The following is a 12684-nucleotide window of genomic DNA, read 5'->3' on the forward strand; positions in this document are numbered from 1 at the left end:
ACACGTATGAAGTGATCTTACACGTATGTTGTGATCTTATCCGTATGTTGTGATCTTACACGTATGTTGTGATCTTACACGTATGAAGTGATCTTACACATATGTTGTGATCTTACACGTATGAAGTGATCTTATCCGTATGAAGTGATCTTACACGTATGTTGTGATCTTACACGAATGAAGTGATCTTACACGTATGTTGTGATCTTACACGTATGTTGTGATCTTACACGTATGAAGTGATCTTACACGTATGTTGTGATCTTACACGTATGTTGTGATCTTACACGTATGAAGTGATCTTACACGTATGTTGTGATCTTACCTGTATGAAGTGATCTTACACGTATGTTGTGATCTTACACGTATGTTGTGATCTTACACGTATGAAGTGATCTTACACGTATGTTGTGATCTTACACGTATGTTGTGATCTTACACGTATGTTGTGATCTTACACGTATGAAGTGATCTTACACGTATGAAGTGATCTTACACGTATGTTGTGATCTTACACGTATGTTGTGATCTTACACGTATGAAGTGATCTTACACGTATGTTATGATCTTACACATATGTTGTGATCTTATCAGTATGTTGTGATCTTACACGTATGAAGTGATCTTACACGTATGTTGTGATCTTACACGTATGAAGTGATCTTACACGTATGTTGTGATCTTACACGTATGTTGTGATCTTACACGTATGAAGTGATCTTACACGTATGAAGTGATCTTATCCGTATGTTGTGATCTTACACGTATGTTGTGATCTTACACGTATGTTGTGATCTTACACGTATGTTGTGATCTTACACGTATGAAGTGATCTTACACGTATGAAGTGATCTTATCCGTATGTTGTGATCTTACACGTATGTTGTGATCTTACCCGTATGTTGTGATCTTACACGTATGAAGTGATCTTACACGTATGTTGTGATCTTACACGTATGTTGTGATCTTACACGTATGTTGTGATCTTACACGTATGAAGTGATCTTACACGTATGAAGTGATCTTACACGTATGTTGTGATCTTACACGTATGTTGTGATCTTACACGTATGAAGTGATCTTACACGTATGTTGTGATCTTACACGTATGCTGTGATCTTACACGTATGAAGTGATCTTACACGTATGTTGTGATCTTACCCGTATGTTGTAATCTTACACGTATGAAGTGATCTTATCCGTATGTTGTGATCTTACACGTATGTTGTCATCTTACACGTATGTTGTCATCTTACACGTATGAAGTGATCTTACACGTATGAAGTGATCTTACACGTATGTTGTGATCTTACACGTATGTTGTGATCTTACACGTATGAAGTGATCTTACACGTATGTTGTGATCTTACACGTATGCTGTGATCTTACACGTATGAAGTGATCTTACACGTATGTTGTGATCTTACCCGTATGTTGTAATCTTACACGTATGAAGTGATCTTATCCGTATGTTGTGATCTTACACGTATGAAGTGATCTTACACGTATGTTGTGATCTTACACGTATGAAGTGATCTTACACATATGAAGTGATCTTACCCGTATGTTGTGATCTTACCCGTATGAAGTGATCTTATCCGTATGTTGTGATCTTATCCGTATGTTGTGATCTTACCCGTATGAAGTGATCTTACACGTATGTTGTGATCTGACACGTATGTTGTGATCTTACACGTATGTTGTGATCTTACACGTATGAAGTGATCTTACACGTATGTTGTGATCTTACACGTATGTTGTGATCTTACACGTATGTTGTGATCTTACACGTATGTATGACAGGCCTCGTGTTTTATGGTGAGCATGCACACTACTGCTTTTGTTAAGTGTTGATCAGGCGGGTTACAAACCACTTGCCTAGGCACAAATATTTTTTTTCAACATTATTTTGATCTGGGCTACCGTATATCTTCGCCTATAAGTCAAATTTTTTTCACCCAAAAATTATTTTATAACTTAGAGGGTCGACTTATAAGAGGGTAAAAAAATTTCACCAAAAAATATTACTGTTTTGGGGATTATTTTACAAGTTTTATTGTTGAAGTATGCCATGTATTTATACTCAAATATGTTAATTTGACACATTTATTTTTTATAACCTTTTTTTTTTGGCATTAGAACGGTTTTGGTTATGCGAAAAGGCGTACGATCACACTCACGTGCCAAGACAACAGTCCACTTAGTTAAATTAACAGTCATCACTAATAGTAAAAATGTAAACAATACTAACTACCTGTTGCCTGAGTTTATTTTGAAATCTGGTCACTGGCATTAATGGTTGTTCAAACAATGTTTTGGCGGTGATTAACTTCTTGAATATTACTGAGCTTTCCCTTAAAATAGACTGATCTCTGCAGTTCACTATCTAGAGCAATAGGGACACACATCATTTGGTGCAAAAACCAGTGTACTTTCCAGAGTTATCCTCCTTACATGTATTAATATGGCGGCAAAACGTGATACTTTCAGTTTTATCGTAGTGATCTGTTGTCAGTGTTTATAAATAAAGTTGTTGTCTGTGCACAAAACCATCTGTACAGTACTATACAGTAACAGTCAAACAGCTTTCACTCTCTACTAAGGGAATATTTTGTTTTGATGCTATGTAATAATGATAGTTTGATTGGAATAGTCTGATTATATTGCGATGTACAAAACGTGAAAATCGAAGTTTGTAAAATAATTTTCTTTTGTTCAAATATTATTGTTCTCATGTGCTGAAAATAAGAAATATTTCAATATTTATAAGTAGTTTTTCATGGGTCGACTTATAAACGGGTCAATAAAAAAATTAGTTTTCAGGGCTTGAAATTAGGGACTCGACTTATAGCCGAGATCGACTTGCAGGCGAAGATATACGGTAGTTGTTTGTAGCCTGCCTGATCAACACTTAACAGGGGCAATGGTATGTGTGGGCAACAGCCTATCTTTAAACACAACTCGTGTTATGACCATTATGTATGGATCTTTGGACAGTTTAAAGTTTTGGCTTCTCGAGATTGACTAGACCAATATTTAATTAAAACCTGCAAATGTTTTACCCGTATATTTTATCCATATGTTGGTATTTATTTTAGAACAGTTGTTTAAAGACAATTACTGAATTTTACTGCTATAACTTTCATAATGCAGGGAACATTTTGTTCAGTATCTCGTCGTGATTTGCTATGCAAGTTTCAGAGATCACTACACAATTTTAAAACATGAAACAGTAGTTGCTAATGAATTTTCAATTGACTAAAAATATCACTAATCAGGATTAATAAAATAAAATGTTTCCTGTAATGTGAGTAAGGTTAGTGAATGTTGGATCACGAGTAATTTATTAAATATGGGAGATTATTTTTGATGAAAGCTGGAATATAATCATCTGGAAGAAAAGAAAACAGAAGCTGTTTCGTTCTATTGGACTGGCAGCTACATGTACACTGAAAAACACACATTTTAATTAGAGCACTTTTACCTTTCACAACAAGGTTTTTTCAGCACCACTGGAGAAAAAACAGCTATTTGTTTGTAATGGTCCTAATTGAGAGCTATAAGATCTGTATATCTGGAGAAAGACACACGGTTTGCTTGTAAATGGTCATATTAGCACTAACGTTCTCGTTAGTCTTTGAGATGTGTTTGCCTGGTGGAATTAACTGAGCTGGTTATGCACCTGGCAGACAGTCCAGCATATGGTGAGTCAGTAAAATATTCACAATCCTCGGCAGACTCGACCTGGCATCAGGCTTACGAAATTACCTTCATAATTGGTGTACTTAATCGCCATAGGTCGTCGTGTTACTGGAAATGATGTATGGTTTAAATGTGTGTGTATATTTATATATACAGTTCTTGTTACAGTCAAAACCTGCTGTGTTGGTTTTATAGTTCTGTAGTGGACATCTTTGTATGAAAGCCAGAGCTGATGTAAGCTCTTCCATATACGTATGTGCAAGTCACATGGGTCACATTTTCTAATCCTTTTTTTAATCAGTCACTAATGAGACTGTTTTGGTTGTATTCCAGTTTTCACTGTACATTGCATATAACTCCATCTGTGTTGACAAAAAAACACAGAATTATCAAAATCTGTTGTAATGTACGTATTCCTGCAGGCCTTGACCTTAAGTTTTTTCAGTGTTTTAAAATCTTGTAGCCCTTAGTAAAAATTGGTATCCCCACAACTTTAAAAGAACAGAGAAAAAAGAAAAAGAATTTATTTTTATTTAAATGTTTAGGGTGGGTTTTTGTAAATCATGAGCAAATGGACAAAACAAAACAACCGACTTGTTTTGGTACGATTCCAGGAATACACAATAGTATTTATTATTATTATTAATATTATTATTATTTATTGTTTTAGGCCTAATCTCGTAATGAAGTCTTACAAAATATTATTTATACTTCATACAGTTTTCATGAGTAGAACTCAGCTGTCTGCTAAATGTACGATCTTCAGATCGATATTGCATATTTTAATACTTAAAATGGCTGCAACTATGTTCAATAGGTGTATTTTTGAAGAATCTTAACAAAACTTGCCTTTATTCCAAAACAATAGCGTTTTTTTGATGACAATAAACTTGTAAATGCCGAAAGCAAATTATCCCAGACAGGGGATCACCATGTGTGTTTGTGTTATCACGTGACAAGGTCAGATGTCATTTTGAGCGAGGTTATCGCGCAAAGCCATAGCAAACGATAAGAGAGATTTCATTAAAATTAATTTGTAAGAAAGATTCATATTTTTAACATTGAAAATATTTGTCAGTTTATACATTTATTTAACATAGTAATAAATATTAATTTTGTAAACAATAATTTGACAATTTACATAGGTAGCCTAGAAGGAAATAATCCGCTATTGAATTATTTTTTAGTTTAGACTTCAGCTGGCAGCAAATAGTCTTAAGTAGGCGTAAAAACAACGCGCCGTATTGTTGATTGTCATAAATGACTACGAATAGTTAACCCATGACCCAAATTAAAATTCCATGACCCATACGAACCAGGTATATCTGGCCACTGGATTACATCAAATTATTTGTTTTGCACCGCTATGTTAAAAAAAATCTACCACTGTCAAATGTATTCCTTTATTTCACTAAATCGTATTGTGCAACCGCCACCTGTGGGTCACACTAGGGAAGCAATTAACAGTTACAGAGACTCCTGACAGCAGAGCGTGCACATGAAAGGTGGAATTTCAGACACCAATGAATTAAACGTCTTGTTGATTGTTGAGTGACTGGACATGCCAAAACATTCGGTAGCCCGGCGGACTACCAGGGTTAGACAACTGGTAGTCGGGTGAGAAATTAGTAGCCAAAACACCCCGGGCTACTGCTAAGGTCAAGCCCTGTCATGCAGGCCTTGCTCAAATTAAAAATTTGCATAACCTGAAAAGGGGTTATGCCAAAAGATTTTGCATAAGCTGTTTTGGTTTGCACAACCTTGTTTTTTTCTTTATAATGTTTTTTTTTTTTTTACTTAATTTTGAGAAACAAGAGAGTGGCAATGGTAAGTAAAAAGTATATGTATACAAATGTTTAAGAGATTTAAAAATAATAATAATGATTAGGAATATTGTAATAAATTACCAAAATATAGTGAATGTCAGGCTTGACCTATTATATAAAACACATCATCATGTGTGCATAACTATGTGTGAATAAATAAGAATTCACTGCAAGGCAGTCTCTTACAATTAATTTTATATTAGTATTTTATGTGGATATAATGTCATGACATTCAGTCCTGAGTGGGAGACTCGGAATTACAGTTAAAGGGACATTCCTGAGTATGCTGCAATTTTTAAGATGCCATCGACTAACAAAGACTTTTTTAACGATTCTAATTACATATCAAGTATATTTTTCTGCATAAAATATTGGTGGCTGTATATTAAACGTGTTTCTGATCGTTCTAATATTTGACTAGGTTAAATTTCATTTTCTTTCCAAAAATATAATTTTTTCGTATGTACGAAATTATTTAAGACAAAATCCCATTTGGACTTCTTACAATATTAAGACGACCAGAAACACATTGAATATACAGACACTGATATTCTAAACCAGAAAATATATTTAATATGTAAGTTTAATTGTAGAAATATGTTATTAGTCGGAAACATCTTACAATACAGCAAACTCAGGAATGTCCCTTTAATAATAGGGTCACTGTGACTCTGGTTTACCCTGGTTGCTGATCCAGTTCAAGATTGTAATGACCATCGCAATATTGCCATTTTTGACTGGTTAAATTCGGCTACAACGCCTTCTAACAACCAATGGGAATGCACCTATTTCTCAAGATATTTATACAAACTTGACTGGTTACGTTAAGCACTACGAAAAAGCACTGTGTCGGGAACAAGTCTAATGTTTGTACTTGTGATAAAAATATTTTGGTACTTTGCCGGGACTAATCATTCAGTAAATTTTACACGAACGGCAAATCGGTTATGCCAAATAAAATGGCATAACTGATGCACGAACGAAACGGTCGTTCGTGCAGTTTGTACAGGCCTGTCATGACACCATTTTTGTTAGAATATTGTTCTGATTCATAGGGTAACAGCATTTGTGTCACTTTTCTAATTAACATTTTATTGTGATGCATACATTTTAGCAGTGTGTTAGAATATTTTGTAAATATTTCAGTCTTGTTAACTAAATGCAAAATGGTGTCAACAATAGAGAAATACAACTGCTAAATGTGTATATATATATATATATATATATATATATATATATATATATATATATATATATATATATATATATATATATATACACACAGGTACATGTGGATCTAAAGTTTATCTGGGAAGCTTTAGATACATATTATAGAGGCTTATTTATATGTGTATTTTTCTTTTCATCCCCATATTTAATTTCCCTGCATAAAATGTGCTCTCAAAATACCCGAAAGTACTTAATATTTTGTTTTGTGCAGGCAGAAATTAATTCCATTTTTGTGGTCATATGACCAAGACTAGTTAACTGATGGAGACAACTGAGCTTAATACTTAACTACCAGTTCTCTCTCTTATGACAAGACCTACTTCTGGTGATAATATCCTGGAGAGAATAGATTCCAACTATCTTGATGAGATCTTCAGTGAAATGGGAGGAAATTAATTACAGTAGAAACTGAGAGACTGTAACACTGGTGATGGTATCAGCTGACGGATTCACAAAGGTGGAAACAGGAGGAAATCTCCAGAATGGAAATTCAGTTTGAGCACAGAGAAATAGAATTACATGTACCAGTATCGGGTAATGCGTTTGCATTTCATACCCCATGCTTCACAAAACGTTAGGAGTTTAGACTCAATGCTCAAGGCTCAATCTGTATTAATGATACTGCTATGATGTTAAGACTCTAATAAGAGTGAGACGTTAAGGTTTGAGCTTTGTATTGAGTCTAGACTCAGTTGTATAGGGTGGAGATGTAGTGCAGATGAAGATGTAGTGCAGGTGGAGATGTAGTGCAGGTGGAGATGTAGTGCAGGTGGAGATGTAGTGCAGATGAAGGTCTTGCCTAAGATACACTGGATTATTTTTTTTATGGACCTGTGAGGGTGTTTCTTTTTTTCTGTGCCATCTGCTGGTTCATCGAAAGCTGTAATACATGTTTGTGCTGTCCTGTCTGTGAGAAAGTTTATAAATGGTCCCTTGCTATGGCAATACATACACAATTTGGTGTCATTTCTCAGTCTAGACCAAGGGCAGTAAGAACCATTTAATATACATGGTATGCTAGACACTGATTAGTTCTAGTTTAAGATGTGTTGAGGTCTCATGAAGCAAAATATTCCTCTGTTATTAAGCTTAGACTGTGGACACTTTTTGTAAATGCTTCACAAGGCCTTTAATAGCTTTATACTTATAATATTAATCGAGTACAATAATATACATGTACTATAGTTTAGTAAAGTATGATACATAAGGATCTGTTACAATTTACTTACTGTATGCTAAAATAAGTAGGAGTTATAAAAGTCATAACATTAATTGAGTTTAGTATTTAGTACTTGCTGGATTGGTTGTTTTCAGTAGAAAGGGTAAATCAAAGCCGTTTGGTAACAGTTTTAATCAGCTTTATAGCTAGAGACAAGCATCAAACTGATTTCATTAATATTTCCTGTTTAGCCCTTAATATTGATTGCAGTTGTTATCACCCACAGTATCTAATTCTCCAGCAGTTTGATGTGGCTTCCCTATCAAATATTTCTTTAGTGGATGGTATAAATAGATTGAATAGAATGAAAGGATCGTTTTGTGATGAGGCAAATTGTGATAGCAATGTAAATCTATCAGTTAAATTGTCAGGAAGCCATAATGTATTTGATTTGCGATTTTCACTTTGAAACTTTGATCATTCAAGGGCAGATAAGTTAATTGATATTGTGAAGACTTTCTAAGCATCATTAACAGTTCCATTCAGTAGATGAAGCTTCAAAATCTTTGTATTTATCCTTCAGACATTTGTGCTACATATATGCATCAATTCTTAATAATACAGATTTAAACCTTTTTGTCCATTTGGTCATATATGTACACGCAAATATTTTAGAAGACCTTGAATTGTTCTTAATTTAAAGCTACAGGTTTGTATAACATCCTGAAGGAACACTTAAAAAATATTTTAAGAATAGCATCCAACTAAACTGACCTACATTGAAGCAGTGCTGCTTGAAAACAATTTTAGGTTTAAAGAAAACATTGCTCAGTATTTTGCCCTTGTCAGATTTGGATGGGGTTTTTTTTTTTTGGGGGGGGGGGGGGTGTTTCGTGTAATTCTTTGTTAGTTTTTTTTCTTTTTATTTTGTGTATGCAAATAATTTATAGAACATTTTTCAAATGGTGTTGAAAGCTGACATGAACTGTTGTTAGCTGTAGTTAAATACATGTCTTTTGTATGAGTAAGGATGAATAACAGTAAAGAATAAATGTATTAAAATGCATCCTGATTCAAGTAAGGACTCCTGCATAGTCATAATACTAATCCCTGTCATTTTAATCTGATTATTAAATTTAAGTTCATTTGTCATGGACAGCTGTTAATTTTAAGACCAGTGTTATTGATTATATCTCCCAGAATATAACTCCATATTATGTTTTGGACTATACTCAAACTTTGTGTATTATAGATTTATAGGAATAGCTAAATTATGGTTAGCAAATTACAACACTGGTAAACCTTTTTATATACATGTATCAGTTAGTCATTGTTTAATTAGCTACCTACATACGAAAAAGCAAGTTAAGTATTTACAGGACTTTAATCTTTTGGTGAGGACTTTTGTCATTTTTGAGTGCAGGAAGTCGGTTTACTTCAGAACTGTCATTAACAGCTTTTGTAGAGTTGTCAATATTCAGAAATTTGTTTTAAGTTATTTTAATCTTAATTAACTGTAACATTTCAATGGTTTTGAGGTGAAATATTTTGAGATCAGCATGTTTGTACTTAATTTGGGTGTGATTATTTTGAGATCAGCATGTTTGTAGTTAATTTGGGTGTGAAATATTTTGAGATCAGTATGTTTGTAGTTAATTTGGGTGTGAAATATTTTGAGATCAGTATGTTTGTAGTTAATTTGGGTGTGATTATTTTGAGATCAGTATGTTTGTAGTTAATTTGGGTGTGATTATTTTGAGATCAGTATGTTTGTAGTTAATTTGGGTGTGATTATTTTGAGATCAGTATGTTTGTAGTTAATTTGGGTGTGATTATTTTGAGATCAACATGTTTGTAGTTAATTTGGGTGTGATTATTTTGAGATCAGCATGTTTGTAGTTAATTTGGGTGTGATTATTTTGAGATCAGCATGTTTGTAGTTAATTTGGGTGTGATTATTTTGAGATCAGCATGTTTGTAGTTAATTTGGGTGTGATTATTTTGAGATCAGCATGTTTGTAGTTAATTTGGGTGTGATTATTTTGAGATCAGTATGTTTGTAGTTAATTTGGGTGTGATTATTTTGAAATATGTATTTGGGGCACAATGTTTATCACCTCCACTTTGATGCAATCTGAAGCCATAATTTATGTCATTACTTTATTTTGACGTGATAAATGTTTATTCCATGCCATGGGTACAACTAATGTATTCTTTTCTTAATGCACTGTAGTTTGTTTTATAAAAAATAAATTTGAAATAAATATTTGGAAAGTTCTTGAAAGAATACATAGTTAATTGTGAAGCACCCACAATAGTACTGTTGTTTATATCTGGTTTAATATTAGGTGGAGTTTTTTGTTTTAAATCTTGAAAGGCAGCGTACTATATTCATTATTGTGTATGTGTTTGAAGCCACAGTTCTGCAGGAAACATGGTTTTACCATTAACAGCCATGCTGAATCATTTATCTAGCCATGAAGATAATGCTAAGACTGCTGTTTTACTTGAAAGATTTCTATGGTTTTAAAATATACATGCCAATGCCTACATGTACACTATTCCCTGGTATGTAAAGTATTTTGAGGATTTTAACCTGTGTAGTATAAATTTGTGTTCACTCGATAAGGGATTTGAGGTCAACAGTGTGTGTAATAAACTAATACTGAAACTCGCTGCAATATGACAACTTGGCCATGGAATGGTGATGGTAGTAAAATAAATCTGATTAAGTTTTGAATGTGCAACTGGCATGCATGGCCGAGATGTGTTTTAGCTCAGAAAATTTGACCATTCAAGGGCAGATAAGTGAATTGATACTGTGAAGACTCTTAGAATCTTTGACATTTATTGAGTTAACAAGAGCAATGAAAATCCTTGTGATTTTTCCAGAGTTGCAGATTTTAATGCAACTAGAAAATTGTTCCAGTCCTTTGATGTAAAGAACACCATAACCCACTAAGGTGTTTTTTTGGGTCCAATGCCATTTTCATCCCTGTAATAAGTTCAAGTGAGGGAAAACCCATTTTCACAAAATACATACAGACCTTTTTGATTACCAATTAGCAGCCAATTTTTGGGGGGGATATAATTTTTGTTTAATGCAGACAAGGTTGTACATACTGTAGCATTTGATACACCTGTTTGGGAGCACTGGTTGTAATGGCAAATAATCTACTGATGATGATTGATCCTGTTACATATTTGACTGAGCTACATGTAGTCAGTAGTTGCAACTTGCGGGCAGGAAATATTGGATTTATTCAGAACCAGTGTCTTCACTTTTGTCACAGTCATGCTGGTTTCTTTCACTGGAAAAACAGGCACTGTGTTTCTTGTTAATTCATAATGTGCAATCTGTTTTTGTTATCGAGAGATGAAAACTGATAAGCTAAACAGATTTTGTTTCATCCAAACCACTGACGTGTAACAGATAAGACAGCATTGATTCTTTTTAGTAACGGGTCATCTAAGTACGGTTAAAGTAGTCAGTTTAGAATTCCAAGATAGGACTGGTGGCATATAGAGCTGCATGTATATTGTGTAGTTGTATCTTTTCAAGAGTTTCAACAGTGTTGATTTGTATTGCCCAAAGTATATTTTTCAAGGCTCAAGTTTGTTTGCTGTTTCTGAAGTGTTTTATGACTCCTCTAGTGTATAACATACACCCACCCACTTTTAATAGTTTGTTCCCACTACCACAAAAAGAAAAAAAAGAAAAAAGAAAGAATATGTAAAAAAAGAAGTAATAATTAATTAATTATTTTTTAAAACACATGTAGAGTCAAACTTCGATAACTCCACCTTCGATCTTCAAAAATTTCAATCTCTTGACCTGAAGTGACGGTTCTGGCTGAATTGCTATACAGACTAGTAATAACAGCCTTCGAAAACTCGAACTTTGATCTCTTGACCTGAAGTGACGGTTCTGGCCGAATTGCTATACAGACTAGTAATAACAGCCTTCGAAAACTCGAACTTTGATCTCTTGGCCTTAAGTGATGGTTCTGGCCGAATTGCTATACAAACTAGTAATAACAGCCTTCGAAAACTCGAACTTTGATCTCTTGACCTGAAGTGACGGTTCTGGCCGAATTGCTATACAGACTAGTAATAACAGCCTTCGAAAACTCGAACTTTGATCTCTTGGCCTTAAGTGATGGTTCTGGCCGAATTGCTATACAAACTAGTAATAACAGCCTTCGAAAACTCGAACTTTGATCTCTTGACCTAATTCTTTGGTCCCACCATAAAGATTTAATTGTTTATGCACCTCGAAATATTGACGTATGTGGATTGATCAAACTGTTATTGCCGATAGTATTTTAAAGACAACTGAATTGTCAATCAGGTCAGTCAGATGAAGTACGCCTGTCTCGGGTGGTCTGGGCTGTCGAGGATTAAGGTGATAAGTACAGAATAATATATTGCCGAGTAAGCGGAAGGAACTGATCCTGTGTTTGGGTGTCAGTACATGGTGGAGAGCCTTGCTATGTAAACCATGTCCTACCATTGAACACATGTCCTCATATGCCATAGAATACGGCCCGAGTGTAATACATTCTTGTCTTGTCTTGTCATAATTACAGCAAGTCTGGTTAACTTCAAAGAGCACTTGTAATAATTGTTAGTGCCATTTCCTTCTCTCTTTTTTATTTTTTTATAAATGTTAGTTCCTGATTTGCATTAGTGTTTTTTAATGATTTTTCTTATTTAAAATAATTAAAATAATTTTAAATAATTTTGTAAACAAATATACTCTGTGTT

At 34.0% G+C, this 12684-nt stretch overlaps 1 protein-coding gene across 3 annotated transcripts in view; it reads left to right on the top strand.

Moving 5' to 3' along the window:
- The window catches only part of LOC121380534 (ras-related protein Ral-A-like), a 64099-nt gene that overhangs the window by 33410 nt on the left and 18005 nt on the right, over positions 1–12684 (top strand). The gene's annotated exons all lie outside the window — the stretch shown is intronic.

This window comes from Gigantopelta aegis, chromosome 9 (assembly GCF_016097555.1).
Source record: "Gigantopelta aegis isolate Gae_Host chromosome 9, Gae_host_genome, whole genome shotgun sequence".
Classification (NCBI taxonomy): domain Eukaryota; kingdom Metazoa; phylum Mollusca; class Gastropoda; order Neomphalida; family Peltospiridae; genus Gigantopelta; species Gigantopelta aegis.